The following is a 26659-nucleotide window of genomic DNA, read 5'->3' as shown; positions in this document are numbered from 1 at the left end:
AGGTATGTTAAGGCTAACTCTTTCTTTCTTATGGCATGATTCCTTTGTTGCGACCCCATACATGATACCCACAATATCCTTATTCCTAGAAGTGCTAGAAGGTCATAATTCTCAAAGCTTTTATGATATCATTGACAAATGTTCTTCATAATGATGATGATAATGATGATGATGATGATTCCATTTAGAGAGATTCCAAAGCTTATAGTTCTTGATGTCCTCATGATATCGTTGAGCTTGTTTCATGATTATTGATTTTATTCATTGTTGTTGATCTCACCTTATGGTAGTTGTTCTTTCAAGGTGAGATACATCGATGATGATGATTTCATAAAAGAAATCGGAAGTTCACCGACCTTACGTCACTCCGATAGAGTTATAATGTTTTATTTGTTCTCTCATGCATGCTTTATATATATGTAGCTATTTTCTTACATCGATCCGTGCTATAGTCCTACCGGGTACGACACGTAGATGCGCACACCACCGCATAGGTACATTATGATGCTACCCCTGGATATGGGATGCCCCGACGCGGATGATTTAATATATGGATCGGGCTGTACGTTCCGCAACACTAACACTTATATTATATATGTATGAATTTTTTTTAAAAGAAAAGCATGCATGATATCCGCCTCAATATCATTTAAGACTAAGCACGCATGTTCGTAACTCCGATCAGCCCATGTCTTTGTATATCGGCTTGTACATATGGGCATAGTTGATGGATGTGCTTTTATCTTATGGACTAATGCCCTTATGGATTATAATAGTTATGAGTCATCTTTTGTGGTCCGCCTAGATATGATTATGAGAAGTATGTAAAGAGGTGCTCGGTAGGTTAGCTTCCGGTTCCCGTCATGGCCCTCCGGTTGAGTCGTGACAGAAACATATTCTTTTCGATTCGTTTAACATCTAACCTTTGTACTCTTTTCCAAACACATTTAAGAACTTATATATCTCCGAGATACACCCATAGTACTCATACAAAAATTCCCAAATGATTCCCAATACATACCTAGGACAACCAACTTAAAACGAAACTTTAACGTACGCGAAAATGAGGTGTAACATCAAGAGTGATCCGAGTCGACTTGACAGAGATTCCAGGGTGAGCTTTTGGGCTAGATCCGTGACCCAAAAACTCTTCATTGTATTTGACTGTCTACTATGTATTTCTGAGACAGTATCGATATTTGTGATTTGTACTTCCTATCAGACTTGTATCTATGTAATATTGGCTCTTGTACTAGTCCAAACCATATTTTGGGGTTATTATTACCTCTGCACTTATCATTTATATAATTTTAATCTGTTAGCTAAATCATTGTTTATTTTCGTATAATTCTTATAAATGACTAAAATGATTTGGGAGTGGTTCGCCTACCTGGGGGGACAGTGTAGGTGCCATCACGATTTACGAATTGGGTTGTGACATCGTGAATGATTGGAGATCTCTTAGAGAGCATTTGGGGTGTCAAGGAACTGTTTTGGGCGAAATATGATGAAGTAACAAAGTTGAATGCTGAAATAGCCTTAAAAGGTGGGCCAATACCTCAAGTGGGTCCTAAAGGGGCTACCTATACAGTCTGGCTAAAATGCTCATATATCACTACCCTGGCGTCGTATCGACAACCTGTTTAATATGTTGAAAACTAGACTTGTAGACCTTCGATATGGTGGCTGGTTCATCCTGTAACACCAATTACATTGGGAGAAAATCTCAATGACATCTGATCTAAATTTCAGTAAACTTATGAACGTAACTTGCGATAACTTTTGTTGCCTTTTATTTTACATCTTGCTTGACTTCCCCAAAAGTACGAGATATAACATCGGCCCGTACCTCTAATGTACGGTCCGTAAGTCACTCCATAAGTCGGGAAATTCTTAACCTCTCAAATACCTTCTAAACGGGATTTTAAACACTTAAAACCTTCAATATAACCTTGTTCTCTGAGCTTATATCGACTAACTTACAACACAACTTAACGTACAAAAATAAGAGATGCAACAATTACCTATCATTAGCTAATTCAAATCACCTTACTTATTTTTAACCAATTCTCTCTCGTTACCATACTCATAGCTACATTCAGAACCATTTCCTGTCGGACAACACATATGTATCCTCAAGTGTAATATGCATGAGATACCATAAGAAATCATGAATATGACATGCACATAATAAACAACAAGTCTATAAAGTAAAAGGCTCAATCTTAGCTCTTTTCCACTTTTCCATTTTTGCACTTTTAAACGAGTATTATGGCGTGATGAGAACACACAATCACAATTAAGATATGTATATAACATTGAAGAATCAAATAAGATATCTTGTGTCTCAATCGCAATTCACGTAAATAAATCTAAGCTATCACCTAATGCCCAAAGCCTAGAATTCATGCCGGGAGAATCTACAGTTTAATATTAAACAACTTCCTAAAACACGTGACTCGTCACCTCCCAAGTACAGGTTCCCCAATATTTGTCCATTACTCCCTCTTTATTAGTTAGTTTTAACCAACTACGTGCTTTAAATAAATCAAGTAAGGTCTCAAGTTACCTGATTTGAAGTCCAACGCTCACAACAAAGACTTTCCCTTTCGTAGAGCAACCAAATGATCCTAATCTATTCAAATATAGATTCTACATTAGCATACGAGTCTGCAGACACCAATATTGTCTAAATCCCGTAAATGAGTCAAAACCGACATCAATTCGACTACCAATTTGAAGAAATTCATATTTCAACTTAGGGCTTTAAAATCCCAATTTGAAGAAATTCATATTCAATAAAGGTTAGAATCTCATCGCCCAATCAATCTTGAAAAACCTTTCAAAAAAGCACTCCAAACCGAGGTCTCTAGTCCAAGATATGAAATAAGTTGTATCTTCAAATTGGGGGTTTTCTTTATGTCTATCTAACCCCTTAATCGCAATCGTAGGACCCACCTGCACGATCGTGTGACCTTGGAACACAACCTTTCTTGACCAGAGTCAGGGTGCAGTAATTGAACTCGGAAAATGAGACTTCTCAAATGAATGGCTAATCAATACAGGTGGTAGAAAAGCTATATGGGAGACATTCTGAGAGTTAACAATTTCAAATTTTGTATAGTAAATAGGTTGGAGAATTTTTGAGAAATTTAAGGGTCTACCCGAGCATTCGGTGATAATTGATAGAGGAAGAAAGCGTGAGAAGTTTATACTAAAGTTAATAGTTGTTCCTAATGAACTTTATAGTTATCCTAGTTGTTAACTTTGCATGCCCTACTTCTCTGTCCTAATGTATACTCACTTTTCGCCTATGGACAGAACACATTACCTAACATGTTTTATGAATGAGTCTGGGAAATAAAATCAATAGGAAGGTAAAGGACAAGGTATTTTTATGTGGAAACCACCCTACTAAAAAAGGTGATGAAAACTACGACCCACAGACCTGTAGAATTTCCCCAACAACTTCACTAAAACAAGACCCAACTGCAAGTTACAAATTACAACCTCTGTAATCTAACCCTTAAACCCCAGGCTTGCCACCCAACCTCTGACTAGCAAGCTATCTCCAAGTAGTAAACTTCCTACTTGGAGTTACAATTGTTTGTATCTACTTTTTATGCTTCTTGATAAGTAGATAAAGATACAACTTGATAAACCAAACCTAATACAAGATATCTAGACTTGTGAACTGAGAACATTATATAGTAAAACAATTCCTTTAATCCTTCTTCTTGTAATACGGACACAACCCGGATTCTTGAAGGTTATAGATATCTCTCTTGATGGCTGAATATTCTAAATTCTCTCTTTGTGGCTGCGTAAATTTTGTCTTGGAAATACCTAGATATATATAGCCCTTCATGCTTCGCAACTCGATGAATACCGTCCCCTATCCTAGTCGGCTAATGACATGTAATAGGGTTTGAGTAATATTTTGATTTTTGCCTTATTGAGTTCGCTTCTAATACGTGCAGAAGGCTTAGTAATCCCTACAAATATGGCAAGGAATCTTTCATACTTGACTGCCAAGTTCTTTCCATAATTCTGCTACAAATCCTTGTTGTTGTAGGGTATGCCCTGGAACAAGTTCAAGAACGTGTTTCATCCACCCAGTCTGTCTACCTATGAATCTCTCAGTCTTTTGCACGAGATAGAACATGTTCATGTACCCGTTCCACCAATCTCTTTCTTCTACATCCGCCTTTGAATTGCTTCTGAGATCTTGGCTAGAACATTGTGGCAGACCTGTTTCATATAATTGTATAGCTCTATGTCTGCAACTGGTCACTTCGCGTGGTTACTTTGAGTTGTTCTTCATGCAATGTCTTTGCTTCTAGGTCATTCAAATGTGTAAGCGGCAAGAAGGAAATTCGAGACCTAAGACTTGCCAAATAGTGCATGGTGTGTTTATCAGGTGTTAGTACCATTTGAAAGATAAATTTCGGTATGGTAGCACACGTAGGTTATATACCCTATAGGGTAAGTTTATTTGGACTCTTTGACCATGAAGCTATAGTATAAGGGTGATGGTTCATATTTAAGACCCCACGAGGTAGCATGTTACGAAGTTAACCGCAGCAGGCATAAATTGTCCACGGTAGTTTTGAGCAGGAAATAGCCTAAGAGCCAATCACCTGTAATACTAGAAAGTCTCGACTTTTTCAAGGATATATATATTTTTGCCATATGATCTATGCACATGACTAGGAAGGGACTGATGTGATTAGAAAATCACGAGCAGACGATATTGAATTTTTTTTAGTATTAGTTTCAAATTATTTCAGCTTATTCAGATTAGACCTAGAGAGTATGACGTTAGTAAGTTACTACAAGAAGCAGATATTACTATGAGATAAAAGATATGACAATTCCTCTTAGGTTATATGATTAAGTATTTATCCCTGATGTGTATAGTATGATATAATTTTGAAAGTTTATAGGGAGTTTAGGGTTAGTTGTTCCAATTCCTTATTTGAGACAGATGAAGTTTGCTAAGTGTGATTCATGTCTGTAGTTCAGAAAGATAGTATACAACTGCAGAATAGAGTCAGATAAGGAGGAAAAGTTAGAAATAACCTTATGCCTCACTTTAGTACTCAGAGAAGAATTAGGGAATATGATGCTAGCAAGTGGTTAACAGAAGCATAGTAAGTAAGTTTGAATAGATACAGTGAATTAGAATTTTTTAGCAAAGTTAGTAAAAGAACGATTTGAGTTACTTAGTCAAGTTAGCACTACTAAGTGGGTAACTATCTGAATACACCGAAGGGGTATTAGAACCCAAAGGGTTTGAGTTAAATTTGAGGTATAGAAATTGGTGAGAGAAGAAAACCATCTAAGCAGTAAGAAAGCAAGCTACAGAAGAAGAGCCTTTAAGTGTTATCAGAAAAGAGTTTGCCTTAAGACTGACAAAGCTAGTATGCCAGTTATGTACATTAGAAGCCTGTTCATTTAAATAATCTAGTTTTCCCAGTAAGTAAGATTTTCTTGAAGTAAGCCAAGAAATGGGTCGTCAGTATTTTAGAGAAAATTGGCGGAACCACTAGATGACCACTTATCGCTAACTCGAGAGATCCACAGGCTTTAAACATCAGCTTTTGAACTAAGGGGGAGATCGTGTGATAAGGTGCGTAGAATGTGATTTTTGTCATGCTGTTGAGATCAAGTACTATGTAATTATGTTATGAGATAAAGTTCTAGATCTAATAGCGGGTTTTAAGGGTATAACGGTTCCAATTCCAGAGTAATTCATGTACTATGTGGTACTAATGCCCAGACGTACTCTACTCGTGCCTTTTCGTACCCATATCATGCCCATGTTAGAGCTTTACACTCCACGTTTAAGATACAAGAATTAAGACTTCATACGATAGTAAGCTATGCAAAGGAATCTCCTTTCATGTTTCGCACATCAGGTGTGCTCATGTCTAAAGTTAAAAACTGCATTCAGGTCTCACGTATCTATCATGCTTTTATTCTCATGTCCATGTTCTAGTATCTAAGTGCTTTTCAAATCTGATGATGATCTTGACCCCTATGATTATGTTATCCATGTTACCACATACTCGTGCCCCAATTCATTTCGCTATGCATTCCACTTATAGCGGTATCGTAACAATGATTTTGTAGATAATAATGAAGGTGAACCAAGATGGATGTCCTACCTATGATGCTATGTAATTCGTGCTTATATTTCTTTGGCTAATGTTTTAAATGATCTCGTAGCTTGGCACAAAGGATGCCCTTATCTTTTCCGACGTACCTGTGCCATTTTTATGTTCAAAGTGACTTTCTACCCATGTCTTAGATGCTCGAGGAACGAGTTATACATGCCTATAATCCATTCTTTCATGTGCCTTATTTATGACAAGGGCGTTTACTCACGGTGATAAGAGTGAGCTATGTTCAACCATGTCCTATTTTTTCTGTATATCTAAATTCTAAAGGTAATGTTTTATCCATGCCTTACGTCTTTGAGTACCCAAGAGTCAGCCTACAATTGTACTCCACGCAAGTCACACTTATGCCTTAGTCTTACTTCAATGTTCATGAACTCAAGTCTATACGCCATGGTATGCAGATACTTATGTGAACACCATGTTTTTCATGTACCCATGTCCCATGTCATGCTATTCACGTATTCACGTTTCATGCCATTCACGATATGAATCACGTTCCCATGTACGCATGTTCCACGTTACGTCCTCCATGTACAATGCACCATGTCATGTCTGTTCTCTAAAGCAAAGTATCTTATATGAATAGTACCAATAATTCCTTTTCTCTCAGTCCTCTATAATTCGCTCACGAGAATGAGCAAGATGAGCTAAGGTATTCATAATCATGATTAACAGCTAACAAGATAATCAGAAGTAAGGTGCATTCCTATATTCAAATAGATATCTTTTCATGTACCCTATGGTACTTATCTCGGGAGTATTCTACTCATATTCGACGTATTCATGTCATACCTAGAGATTTATGAACACCGATGTTAGGATCATATTCTTATTATATGACTCAAGTCTGTCGCATTCACATCGAGTTGCGCTTACATTCAAAGCCTAAGTCATACTCCTATCTCATATTACTATGGTGACATATGAACGTCTATAATTAAGTCTCTAAGTATCCAAATCCTACCCGCGCTTAGTATTCAACCCTCATGTTGTAACAATCATGTTTTCGATATTCAGATCCCATGTTACGATATCCATGTTTACACGTATTCGTATCTCATGACAGTTTAGCACTCATGTATTCATGTCATCCAGTCTTCGTGTATTTATGTCCCACGTCATGCATCTCATGCCCAGATAATCATGTCATGATCGTTCCTATTTCCAGTACTCATGTCATTCGTGCCTACGCATTTCTTCCAAACCCCATGTATAGTAATCATGTAATCATTCAACCAATATTCGTGTGTTCAAGCCAGCTCAGTATTTATGTTAGCTACATTCAAGATTCAGTAATCACGTTATGTCACATCATGCGTATTAAGATGCTATGTGAGTTGTGTGTTGGTACTTTAGTTAGCTGACAGGCGTTTGAGAAATGTCGTGAGGGTCCGAATTATGAAGAATGTCCTGCCATAAATTTTGTAGATTCCAGAGTTAGTAGCGATTCTTAATCACTAGTCGTAAATCGAGGACAAATGTTTCATGATTCTCATTCATGTAGGCGCTACTCAGTTTCATGTTCCCTATGTACATGTTTCCATGTAATCACGTATTCAGTTCTCATCATCCATGATCATGTTCCCACGTAACCATGTCAAGCTCTTATGTTTTACGTCATATTTCTTTCATGCTCATGTATTCAAGCCATGTCCAGCCATGTTCTTAACCATGACCCATCATTCGAGGACGAATGATCCCAGGGGGGAGATATTACAACACCCCGTATCTTTAACCTAAGCTTTGACCATCATCCCAGACTTTAAAAACCCAATAAGGAATGTGAGAATTGGAAATTTCCTCTTCAGTTGTAAGATGGTGGTTTACGCCCATGAACAGTGATCGTATTTCAGTATACGGCCCGTATTTCAAGTCGTAAACTGGTACCAAAGATTTCTGAGCATTCTGGAATTTGACACTTAGAGGTTACATCGTTAAATACGGATTGTATTTCAAAATACGGGCCGTATTTCAAAACATATTTGGAATTTGGGAAAACTTCCTTGATGAAAGTTGTAGAGCTTTGAAATACCTTTCCAACGGTATATTATGGGGGGTCAAACGGACATTTGTACAAAGAGTTATGGCCATTTTACTGAAGAGACGCAGTGCAGTCCATACGGAATACAGACCGTATTTCAAAATACGGCCAGTATTTCAAAATACGGCCAGTACTTCTTGGACTTAAAATGCAATTTTCCCGTAACACTATATATTCGTCCATATCAGTTCAAATCATTATTTTTCATTCCTTCAAAGCCCTAGAACGACCTCCTACCCTCTTCCATCATCAAGAACACCAAGGTAAGCCTACTCTAATTATTCCAAGTCAATTCTAATACATATCCTTGTAATCTAAACAATAAATCATCATTCCTAAACTAGGATTTTCAAGAAAACCCATCTCAAGGTTCAAGAATCAAGATTTAGGAAATCTTCTCCAAAATTCAAGTCTTTAATTCAAGTTTTGGAGCAATTAAGGTATGTAGAACTTCCATCCACATGTGGGAAATCTCTACGTTCTTCCCCATGCTCCGTTTCTTGATATCCATGAATTTCAAACCCTAGGGCATTAAACCCAACATATTGGTAGCCCATAGTTATGTATTTATGTACATGAATTTTGTATCTATATTGGTTATTGTATTCCTAATCTTCCATTACGGTTATTAGGAACCCTAGCTTAATCCATGAATCATGAATTCTTCCTCATGTGTTCTCATTATGTTTATATGAAATTTTATGATTTTATGTAGCAAGTTACAAGCATGTTTTCAAGTCAATTATATATATAATTATGAACTATTGTTATTACTCATGAATCAAGAACATGTTTGCAATACTATGACAAGTTATCTCATGAAACCATATTACAAGATATTTCACGAAACCATGTTACAAGTTATTTACAAGTTATTTCACGAAAATCATGGGCTTCTTAGCCAACTATATCATGTTCATATTTTTGCGATTGCTTAGTTAACCTAGAAGGCTCAGATAGCCTGAAACTACGTAGCCACCGTAGGATAAGGGTTGTCAGCAAGGAGGCAACACCTTCATTATGCAGTTTGGATCCTTACATGCTATTATTACTTAAATCTCATATCCCTGGCAAGGTGTGAGTGTTCTGCTGGTAGGACGCAAGTACCAGACCATGTTGTCGATTATACTATAGCCTTCCCCACATTATAAGCAGTTTTATATACATGTATTTCCATTGATTTACTGTTTCCAGATTTTACTCACGTTTCATATCATGTTCAAGTTACATTCAGTTTCAGTTCATGTCCTATACCTATGTTATGCCATGTTCTTCATTTCAGCAGGTTTTACATACTAGTACTATTCACCATGTACTAACGTCCCTTTTGCCGGGCCTCGCACTTCACGGGTGCGGATACGGTTTTCGGAACATACACCTACGCGGTAGAGATCACCTCGATTATCGCTTATTGGTGAGCCCCACTCCTCTCGGGGTTCAACATGGAGTTTGCATTAGTATTCAGTTATAGTAATCCAGGGCATGTCCAGGTAGTTAGTATTCGTACATGTTTTAGAGGTTTCATAGACGGATGTTAGTTCACGAGTCGCTTATGTTTTCATGCTTGCAGACTATTACGTTTTCATGATTTTTCATGCTATGAGATAATTTTAAGACTTTATTCCGCAAATTACATTTTCATGATTCATTTAAATTGCATCATATAGAGTATATTATTTTGATGCCCATATTGACAAGCAAGCCATGAGGTTCGCTCGGACACATGCAAGCAAGGCCCGAGTGCCGTGTTACGCCCAGGCCATGGTTCGGGGCGTGACATCTATCTTCTCCCTTTTTGCATCATTAAAAAGTTAATCCCAGATTATGGCTAGTAATTTTTAGCAATATTCAATTCATGGCCACTGGGCTATCACATACACATAGACAAGAACATTTACTTATTTTTGAGTCAAAAAAACATTCATGTCATATGGTTTAGGCACAGCTTGTAATATTGCAATGGTTTTTTATGTCAACAGTAACGACCCGTTTGGTTGTTATTTCCCTTTTACCCATTTACCCTCGTAGACCTTTCCCCGAGTCCTATTAGTGATTTTGACCCACGGGGATGGGTGACACGGTACCCGAGGTTATCGGGCGAGTTTTAGTAGGATTTGTGGAATCTACAGTCTTAAATTGAAAAATCTTTTACCAATAGTTGACTTTTGGGTAAACAGATCTTTTTTAAAAATTCATCGATGTCGAGAGGACCGGATGGTCATTTTTTGACTTGGTCAGATGTTCAGTTTAGTTAACGAGACACTCGAGAGCATTTTTGGTTATTGGTTGGATAGTTGGTCTTAGGCCATTGGGTGTTAAACCAGTCAAATAGACCTCTGTTGGGAATTCTGAGACCACGAGTGAGTCCGCAACATATTTGTATGTATGATTTCATGTCTGGTTAGTATCTAGGAGATCTTGGGTGATTGTCGAATTTTGGGATTGAGTTAGTGAAAAACCAGGATAATGCTGGTATCTGGTGTCCACCGTAATGGCATCAGATATGCTGTAGCAGACTCGCAACAGCAAGGGCCTGGTCCGTTATGGCGAGAGGAGGAGATTTATGGCTAGTCGCCACACGGACGGGGATCCGCTGTGGCGGACTCGTGAAGAGAAGGGTGGGCTGCGGTGGCGAGACCGCTGTAGCGGACGGCCAACCGATACAGCGAACTTTGAGGCAATTTAAGGAGGTTCTTGACTGATTTCTCTTGAGAGTAAGTTCTCTAACCTGGATTTCATACCTTTACATATCTTAAGCTTGAATCCATGCTAGAAATTCCATAGAATTTAATAAGAAAGATGGATTTTGATGTCTATTTCATTATTCGAGTTTAAGTCTTTCTAAATGAGATTTGTTGGTGAATTAGACTAATCTAAGCATGAAATTTAATGATTTAGTAACTAATAGGCTTGAATCTTCCATTTGTGTTGATGAGTTGAAAAATTAAAAGTTAGGGTTTATACCTAAATTGGGGGTTTTGACTTGAATGATGAAATTGACCTATTCTTGAGTTATTTTAGCAATTGAATAGTAGAATTTAACTTCTAGAGCATTGGATTACAATTTCACTATTGAAATGCTCATTTTCCCCTTGTGGGCCCGTTTTCCCATTTTCCCTAGTTGATTTTGACTCGAAAGATAGTATAGCGATATGGGTATTGCTCTTCTTTATTTCTAACTTAGAATTCGATTATGGATAGACTTTGAGTATTTGGAGGCTCTCCGAAAAGGCAAGGAAAATGTGTAGTTGTTCGTTGCTCCTACATTTCTTGGGTAGGTTACGGCTTACCTTATGGTTTGACTTCGGTTAGCAAAGCATATGTAGAGTTTGTGATTATCGGAGAAAGCATGTTACGCCTTTGGGTATGAAGTTGTGATGGATTACCTATGTTGCTATAGTTGTTTGATTGTGGGCTTATCGCCTTGTTGTGATCTATTGGCTTGTTGCCATATGTGTGATATTAGAGTTGATACTTAGTCGTCTTGTCATGATTGTTAAATTTCTACTCCTCACTTATTGGGTATTATCTAGGTACAAGAAAGAACTTGACTTATTACTGACATCAAAAGATGTGTCCATGTGTGGCACGATTAACTTAATATGTTTTCATTATTCATTGATATTATGCAGTGTACACATTCCCATCTTTCATGATTCTCTGATATGAGTTGAGCTTGGTATTATTGTTTGATTGTGGCTTATTACATTATTGTGATTTATTCGTGATATTATGATATGTGTCCATGTGTGGCACGATTGGTATTGATAGATTCTCATTGGCATTGATTATCATTCAGGAATTCATACGCATACATTTGGATCGGGTTGAGCGCCGCAACGTACTGTAATGACCCGATTGGTCCGTATAGTACTATTGACCCTTTTACCCATTTTGACCCTTTTCTGAGGTCATCGGGCGAGTTTTAGTTTGACTTTTAGAAATTTGAGCCTTAAAGTGTGATATGTTTGACTCAAAGTTGACTTTTGGGGAAACGAACCTTTTTCAAAATTACGTCGATTTTGAGAGGTCTGGATGACCGTTTATGACTTGGTGAGGTGTTCGGTTCGATTCCAAGGCACTTGGAAGCATTTGGGGTCATGGGTTGGAAACTTGGCTTTAGGCCATTGGGGGTTGACTTGGTCAAATAGACCTCCGTTGGAAATTTTTTGGCTGTGGATGAGTTTGTAGCGCGTTTTTATGTGTGTTTGCATGTTTGTTTCGTATCTGTGGGGCCTCAGTTAATAGTCAGATTTCTTGTTGGAACTTATCAAGAAATCAGGATTTTCTGGTGTCTGGTCTCCGCTGCAGTGGCACCAGGTTCGCGGTAGCGGTCCCGCTGTAGTGAGGGACCGACCCTTATAATGTGTGGGTTGATTTCATAGCGAGTCGCCCTAGCGGATGGATATCCCCTGTGACGGGCCGATTATTTCTTTCTTTTTTAAGTTAAAACCCTTGAACCCTATCATTTCCCTTCATCACTCTCTAAGTACTCTTTGGGCGAATCGAATAGCTTTTGGACTGAATCTTCTCGGCGGTAAGATCTTTTACCTTCCTAAATCCTTAATCCTTGCTTAGAATCACTAGAATCAAAATGGGGAAGATGAGTCTTATGATAAATTTCTTGAAATGGGTTTTAGACTTCCTAAATGGAAATTGATGGTGAGTATGACCATAGAATTTGATGAATTCATTGTTCCTAAGCTTATTTCTTCCATTATTAGTGAATAATTTGAAGATTGAAAAGTTAGGGTTCTTACCCAAAATTGGGGGTTTCACTTTAAATCCGAATTAGGCTTAATATTGGGTTGTGTTAGCGATTGAATAGTGGGTTTGATCATCTAGAATATGAATTACATTTTCCACCTTCCAATTTCCCATTTTACCCTTGTGGATCCGTTTTCCCAATTCTATGATCTAGAATTTGACCTAACTAGAAGTATAGAAATATGGGCATCGTTCTTCTAGATTTATAATATAAAACTCGAATATGATTTGACTTTGAGTATTTGGAGAAACAAAGAAAGGGCAAGGCCAAGGTTTGACGATTTGTGGCTTCGGTTCGGCTTTCCAGGTAGGTTACACCTTACCTTTTTGGTTAGACTTCTGTTAGCGAATCATATGTAGAGTTAGTGATTGTGGAAGAAAGCATGTAAACCTTTGGATATGAAGTTTGGGATGGAATACTTAGGTTGGTATTGATGTTGACTATGATTATCGCCTTATTGTGTTCTATTGAGTGTTGCCTTATTCTTATTTATTGGCTTATCGCCACATGTTTGATTCTAGAATTGATGCTTAGTGATTACCTTATGATTCGGGGAGCATATTTATCATTGTTGAGGTTGTTGGAAAGGAAAGTAAGTTTATGATATTGATATTGTGATTGAGGTATGTGTCCATGTGTGGCATGATTTATTTCTTATATTCTTGTTGGCATTGTTATCATGCATACACTCATTTATACATATATTGGGATTAGGTTGCGCACCGCAACACTTGCTTGGATCGAGTTGCACGTACCGCAATACTTACTTGGATCGGGTTGCACGTTTCGCAACATTGATTATGGGATCGGGCTGTGCACCACAGTAGGTACATGGACTTAGCAGTCCCCCATTGGTCATGACTATCAAGGTGACGAGATATTTCCATCTGAAGCGTGTGTGTATCATTGCATTTGCATTGTATTCATCTCATCCTTATTTATGGCGTTGTGGTTGGACTTGATGGTTGATCTTATGGTGACACTTGGAATTCATAGTGATTATTGAGGTAGTACTTCGGACATATAGTTGATCTTGAGGAGATATGCTAGGCTTGGTAAATTTGGTACTGAATTTAATACTTTGGACTGTGTTGAGTTGTATCTGATTGTGAGCATGTCTACTTTTTCAGTATCTTTCTTATGCATATGTTATCTAATTGTTGCCGGCCTATGATACTTACTCAGTACGTGTTGTTTTACTGATTCTACCTTGCTACATTCTCTTCTGAGTGCAGAGTTCGTGACTGGATCGACTTCTGCTCTTCGTGACTGAGTCTTGAGGCTGTTTGACTAGCATTTCAGGATGAGCAGTCAGACAGATCCACAGCCCTGATGTGTGCTCCTATTTTACTTGTCTTATTCCCTACTTCTGAGGCAGTATTTTTGTCACACCCTAATTTCCGATAGGGCATGATGGGCACCCGACCCTTACATAGGGCCGAGCGAACCCGCTGACTCTCGTTATACCCATAATCATGCTGGGCCCTCAACTCATAACATGAATGCATAATGAAAGCTCTCAAATGAAACAAACTTTTCATCTTTCTCAAACTAAATAAAATCTGTAACATATGAAACTTGTAACACAATGCATAATAATACATCGGCTTACATAGCCGCTTACAAAACTGACATCTTAAATACACGACACTGTCTGCAAAGTCTTTAACATAACTCCAGATACCACATCAAAAGCACTCTGACTCGGCAGCACTCCGGGAGGAAATGGAGTTCGCCAATCCAGTTGGAACATCTTCTACTCATCTGAGTGTACCTGCGTGGCATGAAACGCAGCCCCCGAAGTAAGGGGGTCAGTACGGAATATGTACTGAGTATGTAAAGCATAAAATACAGTAAACCAGATCGTACCGAAATAAGGAGTACAGAACACCGTAAGACTTGCCTTTGAAACACAAATCACGCGTATCTATATCATGTCAAATTCATTATGGAACTGAGAAACATAACTAGGAAATCATCTTATACATATGCATAGACATAACGTGCCCCGGCCCTCGAGTGAGGGACGCGGTAAGTAAAATCATCATGTCATCATGCCATCATGTCATCATATATACATATATATACCGTACCCGGCCCTCTAGTGAGGGACTCGGCGAACAGAATCATCATAATATCATGCCATCATATCATCATGTCATCATATGCATACATATACTGTAGCCGGCCCTCTAGTGTGGGACTCGGTGAAGTAATCATATATACCGTACCCGGCCCTCTAGTGAGGGACTCGGTGAATAACGTACCCGGCCCTTTCGGGACTCGCCGGATAATGTACCCGGCCCTTTCGGGACTCAGTGGAGGAGATCCTGTCTCCATCATGTACATATATAAGGGGATCCTGTCCCCGGCGCCATCATCATATCATCATATACCATACCCGGCCCTCTAATGGGGGACTCGGTGAACAATGCAGTGAACTGTGCACGAATACATACCCGGCCCGAGACTCGGTGAAAGATGTAGCAACAGCTGGCACGAGCAGAGTAGTGAGAAACCATATGCACACACATCATCATTACGGACTCAGCAGATAAGGAGGCAAATCGTCATATCAAATATTTTTCGGACGTCACTCGGAAACATATCAAACATCGTAAGCATATCAAAGGACCGTAGGGATCACAATCATATATCAAATCAATCCGGGCCCGCCTATGAAAGGTACGGGTCTTATACGTTACCGAATCATTTGTGAGCATATCAAAGCAATCCGGTTTCGTTTAGGAAAGTTACGGACATTTTCAGACATAGAATCTTTTAAGAACAAAAACTCTTTTTGTAACATTTGAAATTCAGTCATACATAATCCTTAAGGACCATAGTCCGACTATATGAAGAATGTCAACATCAAGGAGTAATTAAGAATCGTAAACATGCTCGGATTTTAAGAATAGAGTTAACCCCAAGGCTCATAACATATCATAACTTACTTACGTCTAGGACATGCCAAAAGGAAAGAAGGATAAGCTTTACATACCTCGTCCGCTTCCTAAGCCATTCCGAACATAAGTCTCGGCTTCTCAAAATCTACAATATCACCGTTAGGCACCAAGCATTAGTCATAAGCACTTAGTAATCCAATTCCAAACTAGCACTTTATCTACAGAAATTTGGGCAGCATTTCCCCTATAGGTTCAACAACCCCGAGAATTCAACTCGAATATCATCAACAACAATACCAACAATCATTCCAACAACATCAATAAATAATTCCAACGCACTCTAACATTAATAGCTCCTTTCTACATAATTCGACGACATTCAATTTACCTTCCATTCAACTACATACATTCAAGTCAATATCGACGCTCACATATTCAAATACTAATCCGAGATCATTCAAACAAGATTTAAGAAAGCTTCCAACAATCCACACAATATTCAAAACAACTCAACCATTATACTACCTTACCCGAAACTTCCTAATTCCTATAGGAACAACAACAACACATTTCTTTCTTTCAACTTCATCAACTACACCAACAATCCACACTTTAACAACATCATCTTCATAAATACAAGAAATTACATTTAATTCACATTAGCTTTCAAAACAGCCCACACACGATTGTAACCTCAATTTGAACCATTAAACTTTCATTTGCATCATTTAATCCACAACACTAAATAAAATTTGTTCATCATTCCTACATAACATCTACTCACGGCCAAACCTCAACATACCAACTTTCATGAATTTCATTCATTTCTACATACTACAACATATACAAGTCATCTATGAAAACATGTAAAAAAGATTAAATCTCACCTTCTCCATTCAACTTCTTCACTCGGCTAGAGTTGATGAATTGCAAGAACGGATGTTTTACTTGCTCCAACAACCACTTCATGTTATAGAAGACCTTCCAATGAGTAGGAAAGCTAGAAGAAAATACTTTTTTTGATCAAAGTTTTTGGGCATGGGTTTCGACCAAGCCATGGCCGAATGCCCCTCCTCTCTCTTTCTCCAAACTTCTTGAATTTTCTAAGTGATGCAGATGATGAATATGATGACTTAGTCATCTTTTAATTACATGTAGTAACCATCCATGTGGCCCTTGGCCTACACCCATGTGGCCGGCCATATGGCCCTTTAATTTCATGAATTAATAACTTCCACATATTCACTTTTGACCCCAAATTTCCCTTAATATTCCATGCCAATAAAATCATAAACAACTTATGCCTTAGAACAAAGTCAGAAAAAAATAGCCTTGTCCATAACTTATCGCAACCAACTTAAAATATTCCAACGTCCAAAATACCGGATATAACATCCTTCCCCCCTTAGAACATTCATCCTCGAATGTTCAACTAATCGCATAAGGTCTTATAAGGATCTCGGGGGTTTCCTTTATTACCATAACACGCAATCTCACCTACCAATTATATTTCTTTTTCATCTCCTTGTACCTTACGAATAAGGTAATAAGGTCCAACACATCTCGGGTTAAACTTCTTCTTCTTGTCGGATCTCATTACATCTTTCATGATGACATCTTAGAGCATACCCACTCACCAATCCGGAATTCTAAGTGTCGACGTCGATTGTCGTCATATGATTTCTGTCGTCTCTTTATTCTTAATTCAAATCTTCTGCCGTCTCTTCACTCAAATCTTGCTCTCAACTTTCATGTCACATATGTTGTTGCAATCTTTACGCAAATATACAAGGGCTCTCAAATTAGCCCAAGAAATACCATAGCGTGGCTTCGCTAGCCCTTATGTTTTACTTGTCTTCGCCTCTCTTCTCTTACAGCCGATATCAGAATAGATCTTTGGCTCAACCATAGCCATATCCTGTTTGTCCTCAGTACTAATTCTATCTCAGTAATTTAGCTTAAACCATCTTTACATCTTTCCTTAATGTACCCAAAATCTTGTAACCATATTGTTATTCTTGAATCCAAACTCCTCTTATCGGTGCATTCACTCACTTGGTCTCATGCTTAACATACAAATATTCGTAGGTTGCATAACTATCCTTGTACAACTTGTATAAAATATATCCAATATTAACCATAACCTTTCATTCTCTACGGTTCATTCTGCTTTACATATCTTCTCCGTACTAAAATTCGCTCGTAGCCTATCCTGTCATATTTTTTTCCCTTCCTTTATTCAGTCCCTGCTATAGGAGGTTTTCTATCATTAGCGAACGACTCCATTTCCCACATCTTAGCTTCTAATCCCGCACAGCAATGTTATCTTTCGCAATGCCTCCGTAAGTTACTCATTATCTTCTCTTGTCGTGTTCTCCCCTTCTTAAGCATCCACTTTCCCATGTCATATCATTTAAGATCTCCTCAATTAATTCTCAGTGCTATCTCAATTATCATCCTGACTTCCACTCCTTTATTGCTAGTTTTTTTTTTGGATCTTACTAACTTGTCTCAACAAGGGGCCTTACCTGTAGCCCAAGCATTCGTATCAATTATATTGTAGTGTTGATCGTCCCCATCTTACACTTGCATCTCTCGCACCTGCTTCCCCCCTTTAAGGGGTGTACTTATACCATTATCCGATTGTACTTTGCCTTATGTCTTCATTTTCCAATCTCAATTAGGCGGCACTTTTATTCCGACATTGTAATTCCTTCGCCTCTCATCTACTCACTTTCTTTCCTTTCCAAATACCATTGTATTAGAACTTTCCCAGCTTAAAATGTGGTGAAAACAACATCAGCTTGCCTTGTAACATTCGTGCCTTTTATTTTTCTTCTCACTTGAACTTCGTTACCCCGTCCGATTAATGCCATTCACATACTGCCCCGTTGGTCGCCGGAATACATATATCCACCGATATGGCCATGTACGGAATATCATAGAAATACGTACACATATATTTACTACCATCTCACTTACAAAATATTTCCAAACACTATCCCAACTCACCCTAATTCTGGAGCTGTGATGCACCTTCTTTCTTTTTACCGGTCTAATCCGCCCCGTGCTACGCGACCTCTTAAGGTTTCTGCCCACTCCGCAGACTCTAATTTTTCCTTAGATTACTCTAGCTTCTCATTTATTTCTTGCGTCTGAATTTGTAACACTTTTCAGAAAACTTCCCAGGGGGTCACCCATCCTAAAATTGCTCTCACTCCAAAGACGCTTAACCCTGGAACTCTGATGAACTACGATGCTTTAATGCCGGTATAATCGCGTCCACCTCACCGCATCTGGAGTAAGTTGAAGTCTTATCAGATTTCAAAACGTTCTCATAACACATCTCCTTCCGAATTAGAAAGGGTCTCTTACTCCTCTGACCCCACAATTACTATTTTAGCCCTTTTTCAATCCTCAATATTCGCTTTTCATCTGTGGATATGATTACTTTTCATCCTAAACTTCCATATTCCCAATGGTGGGGGACATACCTTGATCGCCGTTATTGATAAATGCTTGGTTATCGGCCTTTGGATTTCTGCCCTTATTTTACCTCATTCTTCATCCTTTCTATAACTGAGTCTTTCACAGTCCCGTCACTTACAGTACTCGTATCCCTAGCTACACACGTCACAGTCTATTGCTACACTGTTACCTCGCTCCCTTCTTATTTCCTTCTTCCATTTACCCTTTCTGATCAACTTTATCCTTATTATCTCACGAGCTGTCTTATCAATACCTTCATATACATCACAATTCTTTTTCTCTGTACTCTTGTCTTAATCATACTATTACTTCTTTTAACTATAAGCTCGTCATAATTCACCCCTGCTTATCAATTCAGTCAGTACCTTAAATAACACTCTATCAAGATTTTCTAATCCCTTCTAAATCATCTTTTAATATCACAAGCCCTTTCCAAATTCTTGTTACTATATCGATATCGACCTCCTGATTACTATTACCATCAACTCGACAGTTAACTCATTTCTCGAGGTCAGCCGTACCCACAATTTAGTCAAATCTCATCATTACTATTGGCACGCCCCTTTTAAAACATTTCACAAACCTAAATCTCATTCTTTCTTTACTTCTAGGAAAATTTCGGCAGAGTTTCCTCTATATTTCTTACTATCTCAAAACCTGCACGCAGGAAATACCAACAATGCCTCGCAGGGCCAACATACATATATACATATCATATCATATCACAGCCTCGCAGGGCTCCCAATATCAGCAATAGTGCGAAAATGATGAACATACCTCGTATGCCCAACTCAAACTGCACCTGTTACACTTTCTTGTTTACTTTCCCTTTTAATCTTCAACCTGTATTTCGATCGTACTTCAATATCCTATTCGACATATACCTTTCATACCTTGGCTTACCTGCGTGCTTAGTAACTTCCACTATCATCAATCACTCCCTTCTATCGATGCCATTCTTCTGCTGCAATCAAAAGTCAGGGTAAGGAATCTCGTTTCCTATGACTTGGCTCTATGGCACGATCCAAGATGTGAAAGAAGAGTAACCACCCTAGATGCCCCGTAGCCTCCTGTTTATAAATGTGGCGCGCTTCACACCATAAACGGGACTCTCGGACACGACTTTGCGACAACCCCTAGACGAACGCTCGATACCAATTTGTCACACCCTAATTTCCGATAGGGCATGATGGGCACCCGACCCTTACTTAGGGCCGAGCGAACCCGCTGACTCTCGTTATACCAATAATCATGCCGGGCCCTCAACTCATAACATGAATGCATAATGAAAGCTCTCAAAGGAAACAAACTTTTCATCTTCCTCAAACCAAATAAAATATGTAACATATGAAACTTGTAACACAATGCATAATAATACATCGGCTTATATAGCCGCTTACAAAACTGACATCTTATATACACGAAACTGTCTACAAAGTCTCTAACATAACTTCAGATACCATATCAAAAGCACTCTGACTCGGCAGCACTCCAGGAGGAAATGCAGTTTGCCAATCCAGCTGGAACATCTTCTACTGACATCTTCTACTCATCTGGGTGTACCTGCGTGGCATGAAACGCAGCCCCCCGAAGAAAGGGTATCAGTACGGAATATGTACTGAGTATGTAAAGCATAAAATACGAGAAACCGACACGATCCGAAATAAGGAGTACAGAACACCGTAAGACTTCCCTTTGAAACACAAATCACGCGTATCTATATCATGTCAAATTCATTATGGAACTGAGAAACATAACTAGGAAATCATCTTGTACATATGCATAGACATAACATGCCCCGGCCCTCGAGTGAGGGACGCGGTAAGTAAAATCATCATGTCATCATGCCATCATGTCATCATATATATATATATACCGTACCCGGCCCTCTAGTGAGGGACTCGGTGAACAGAATCATCATAATATCATGCCATCATATCATCATGTCATCATATGCATACATATACCGTACCCGGCCCTCTAGTGAGGGACTCGATGAAGTAATCATATATATACCGTACCCGGCCCTCTAGTGAGGGACTCGGTGAATAACGTACCCGGCCCTTTGGGGACTCGGCGGATAACGTACCCGGCCCTTTTGGGACTCGGTGGAGGAGATCCTGTCTCCATCATGTACATATATAAGAGGATCCTGTCCCCGGCGCCATCATCATATCATCATATACCGTACCCGTCCCTCTAATGAGGGACTCGGTGAACAATGCAGTGAACTGTGCACGAATACATACCCGGCCCGGGACTCGGTGAAAGATGTAGCAACAGCTGGCACGAGCAGAGTAGTGAGAAACCATATGCACACACATCATCATTACGGACTCAGCAGATAAGGAGGCAAATCGTCATATTAAATATTTTTCGGACGTCACTCGGAAACATATCAAACATCGTAAGCATATCAAAGGACCGTAGGGATCATAATCATATATCAAATCAATCCGGGCCCGCCTATGAAAGTTACGGGTCTTATACGTTACAGAATCATTTGTGAGCATATCAAAGCAATCCGGTTTCGTCTAGGAAAGTGTTATATCCCGTATTTTATGCATTGGAACAATCCGGATTAATTATGATAAGTTAAGGACAAAACTATTCCGGGATACAAAGTCGAGACTTTTGACCTTCAATTTTATTTTGAGTCATAAGTTGTGCATGAATTTGTTGGTATGGAACAATTAGGAAAATTTGGGACCAAAATTGGAATTAATGGAAGTTGAAAATCATTCATCTTTTCCTTGTTTGGCCGTGTGATGTGGAGTTGGCCCACACAAATTGTGGACAATTTTAATTGGTCCAACACTTGTGTGGGCCAAGGGACACTTGTGCACTTCATATTATAAGCACAAAAGATGATCAACTAGTCTTCATTCATTCATTCTAACACTTAGAAAAAAAGAGCAAGAAGTTGAAAACCTCCAAGAGGCTCTCGGCCAAGGAGACAAAAATTAAAGATCATTTCTAGCCACTCCAAAAATATTTTGTTGATGCAAACCCACTATTTTGAGGTCCCTAAGTAGCGTGGAAGTGTTGTTGGAGCGATCAACCCGCTAGTTTTCATCCTTGGAAACCCTAGCCTATTGTGAAGTTGAAGGAAGAAAGGTAAGATTTGATCTTGTTTATGTGTTATAAAGGTTGTATGCATGTTGTAGTATGTTAAAATGGATGAATCATGAAAAATAGTATGTTGGAAGTGAGTTGTGTGCATGGTGTGCTAGCCGTGCAAGTGGGTGTGTGTTGTGTTGTGTTGAAGCTATGAATTAAAGCTTAGTTAGCATGTTATGATCATTGTAGGGTGAAGAATGAATGAGAATCATCTTTATATGTTGGTGGGAGGTGTTGGCCGAATGTAGGCCATTTATGTAACAAGAAATGAATTAATATCGCTTAACGTTTTAGTCGTCGTCGTTATGAATTCTATGTTGGAAATGAATGTTTAATGACTCAAATTGATGTTGTAATTGTTGCGGACTGATTTGGAGGTTATTGTACATTTAATTTAATTTGTATATTGATGAGAATAGCATTGTGAGAATGTGAATTGTGGATGCAAATCATGATTTGAAAATGAGGAATGTGTTAAAGTGAGGTTCTCGGGTTTGGGGACTGATTTCGGGTGAATTGGAGAAATTGTTGGATTGTTGGAAATGTTATATGAATTGCTTTGAATGTCTTTAAATATTGTTGGTATGGGTTCGGGTTAGTATTTGAATGTATAAGCATCGATGTTGGCTTGAAGGTAAGCCGTTGAATTGAATTTATGAATGTTGTTGAATGATGGAAAAGAGAGTTATTATTGTTGTATCACCTTCCGAATTGGTTTTTGATGTTGCTAGTTTGGTTGTTGTTGTTGTTGTTGTTGATTTGGCCGAGTTAAATTCTCGGGGTGGCCTATTTACAGGGGAAATGCTGCCCAAATTTCTGTAAAATTAAGGGCTAAATTGGAATTAAATGCCCAAAATGTCTATAGCTAATGTTTGGCATATTATGACTTGTTTGTAGACATTGGGAAGCCCGAGACGTAGGTTGGATTCAGCTTGAGTCTGGATTATATTGGAGAGCGTTTGAGGTATGTAAAGCTCAACCTTCCTTCTTTGGCATGCCTTAGTTAAAATAGGCTATGACACGAGCCTCGGGGAAACTCTATTCTCGCAATCCGAGCATGTCTATGATACACATTTGTTTCTTGATATTCATATGTTGATGTTATGAAATATTGATCCTATGTCCTTGGAATTATTGATTTGTAAAGGTTGCATGAAAGTTTGGTTTTTAAAGAGTTTATTCTTTAACGATTCTAAAACTACAAACGCCCATAACTTTCACAGAAAAGCTCGGATTGCTTTGAGATTTTCGTAGAGGGTTGTATGATGTAGGATGAGTATGTCTTCCATAGGCGGGCCCAGCTCGGGTCTACACTCGTCCGTGGGTCCCGCAACGTTCCTTTATGTGATTTCGACAACTTTTGAAAGAAAATGTTGTAATTATTATTCCGATTTCAAATATGACTATTTTACTTATCTTTTGGATTTATGACAATGATTTTATGCATATGATTCCTCACGACTCCGCTCGTGCATTACATTATTTCTTTCGCCGAGTCCCGGCCGGTTGCGTTGTCGTGCGCGTTATGATATACTCCGGTGATATCTTGTGTTTACGGTTCACCGAGCTCCTCGCTCGAGGGCCGGGTTCCGCTTATATTGGGCGTTATCTTGTGTTTGGCGTTATGCCGTGTTGTGATATGTGACGGGGATTCGAGATTTGAAACTTTTACGGTGTTATCTTGTGTTATGGCGCCATCGACGAAGGGCGACCATATTTCCTGTGCCCTATGCATGATTTATATTTTGAAGTAACATTTTGATATTTTGGAAATGCATTTACTTTTTGTACCTCTATTTCGATTACGACTCAGATTTGTATACTACATTTTCTGCTTTGCATACTCAGTACATATTTCGTACTGACCCCCTTTCTTCGGGGGCTGCGTTTCATGCCCGCAGGTACAGACGCACAGTTTGGTGATCCACCAGTTTAGGACACCCTTTTTCTGCCGTTTGGAGTGCTCCCCTCATTCCGGAGCTCACATTTTGGTATATATTCGTTCGTTGCATTTGTATATATTTGTTCATGGGTACGGCGGGGCCCTGTCCCGTCATATGATTCTGTTCGTCTGTTTAGAGGTCTGTGGACATGTTTGTGGGTTGTGCCTACTTCTGTACAGGTGTGTTTGTATATATTATGTTCTGGGCGATCCTATTCGCCGTGGCAGCCTCGTCGGCTTGCATTTGTACATATTTTGGGCTGTTGTGCCATTTGATAGCCTTGTCGACTTCTGATATATATATATGGCTGCGTTTGAGATATGTTTGCGACAGTTTGATATAATCCGAGACAGCGTTTGATATTTGTGTCTGCATAACTGTTTGTATGTGATTCGGATTCGACGATTGTGTTTGGGTGCCCAAATCGGGCACTGGTCACGGCCTACGGGGTTGGGTCGTGACCGAAAGTTACGGACATTTTCAGACATAGAATCTTTTAAGAACAAAAACTCTTTTTGTAACATTTGAAATTCAATCATACATAATCCTTAAGGACCATAGTCCGATCATATGAAGAATGTCAACATCAAGGAGTAATTAAGAATCGTAAACATGCTCGGATTTTAAGAATAGAGTTACCCCCAAGGCTCATAACATATCATAACTTACTTACGTCTAGGACATGTCAAAAGGAAAGAAGGATAAGCTTTACATACCTCGTCCGCTTCCTAAGCCATTCCGAACTTAAGTCTCGGCTTCTCAAAATCTACAATATCGCCGTTAGGCACCCAGCATTAGTCATAAGCACTTAGTAATCCAATTCCAAACTAGCACTTTATCTACAGAAATTTGGGCAGCATTTCCCCTATAGGTTCAACAACCCCGAGAATTCAACTCGGCCAATATCATCAACAACAATACCAACAATCATTCCAACAACATCAATAAATAATTCCAACGCACTCTAACATTAATAGCTCCTTTCTACATAATTCGACGACATTCAATTTACCTTCCATTCAACTACATACATTCAAGTCAATATCGACGCTCACATATTCAAATACTAATCCGAGATCATTCAAACAAGATTCAAGAACGCTTCCAACAATCCACACAATATTCAAAACAACTCAACCATTATACTACCTTACCCGAAACTTCCCAATTCCAATAGGAACAACAACAACACATTTCTTTCTTTCAACTTCATCAACTACACCAACAATCCACACTTTAACAACATCATCTTCATAAATACAAGAAATTACATTTAATTCACATTAGCTTTCAAAACAGCCCACACACGATTGTAACCTCAATTTGAACCATTAAACTTTCATTTGCATCATTGAATCCACAACACAACAATCCAAAACACTAATTAAAATTTGTTCATCATTCCTACATAACATCATATACTCACGGCCAAACCTCAACATACCAACATTCATGAATTTCATTCATTTCTACATACTACAACATATACAAATCATCTATGAAAACATGTAAAAAAGATTAAATCTCACCTTCTCCATTCAACTTCTTCACTCGGCTAGAGTTGATGAATTGCAAGAACGGATGTTTTACTTGCTCCAACAACCACTTCATGTTATAGAGGACCTTCCAATGAGTAGGAAAGCTAGAAAAAAATACTTTTTTTTATCAAAGTTTTTGGGCATGGGTTTCGGCCAAGCCATGGCCGAATGCCCCTCCTCTCTCTTTCTCCAAACTTCTTGAATTTTCTAAGTGATGGAGATGATGAATATGATGACTTAGTCATCTTTTAATTACATGTAGTAGCCATCCATGTGGCCCTTGGCCCACACCCATGTGGCCGGCCACATAGCCCTTTAACTTTATGAATTAATAACTTCCACATATTCACTTTTGACCCCAAATTTCCCTTAATATTCCATGCCAATAAAATCATAAACAACTTATGCCTTAAAACAAAGTCGGAAAAAAATAGCCTTGTCCATAACTTATCGCAACCAACTTAAAATATTCCAACGTACAAAATACAGGATATAACAATTTTATTTTGAGACTATGTATTAAGGCTTTTAGTTATGTAGTGGCTCTTGTACGGCCTAGACCAGATTTTTGGATTGATGTAATATTTCCGCGCTTACTTTATTTATCTATTTACGTTAGACTTATTATATATTCTGGTGATTGGGTTGACTTTACTAGTTATTGGGTGG

Source organism: Lycium ferocissimum, chromosome 6 (genome assembly GCF_029784015.1).
Source record: "Lycium ferocissimum isolate CSIRO_LF1 chromosome 6, AGI_CSIRO_Lferr_CH_V1, whole genome shotgun sequence".
In the NCBI taxonomy this organism is placed as follows: Eukaryota; Viridiplantae; Streptophyta; class Magnoliopsida; order Solanales; family Solanaceae; genus Lycium; species Lycium ferocissimum.
Note: the sequence above shows the minus strand (reverse complement) of the source record.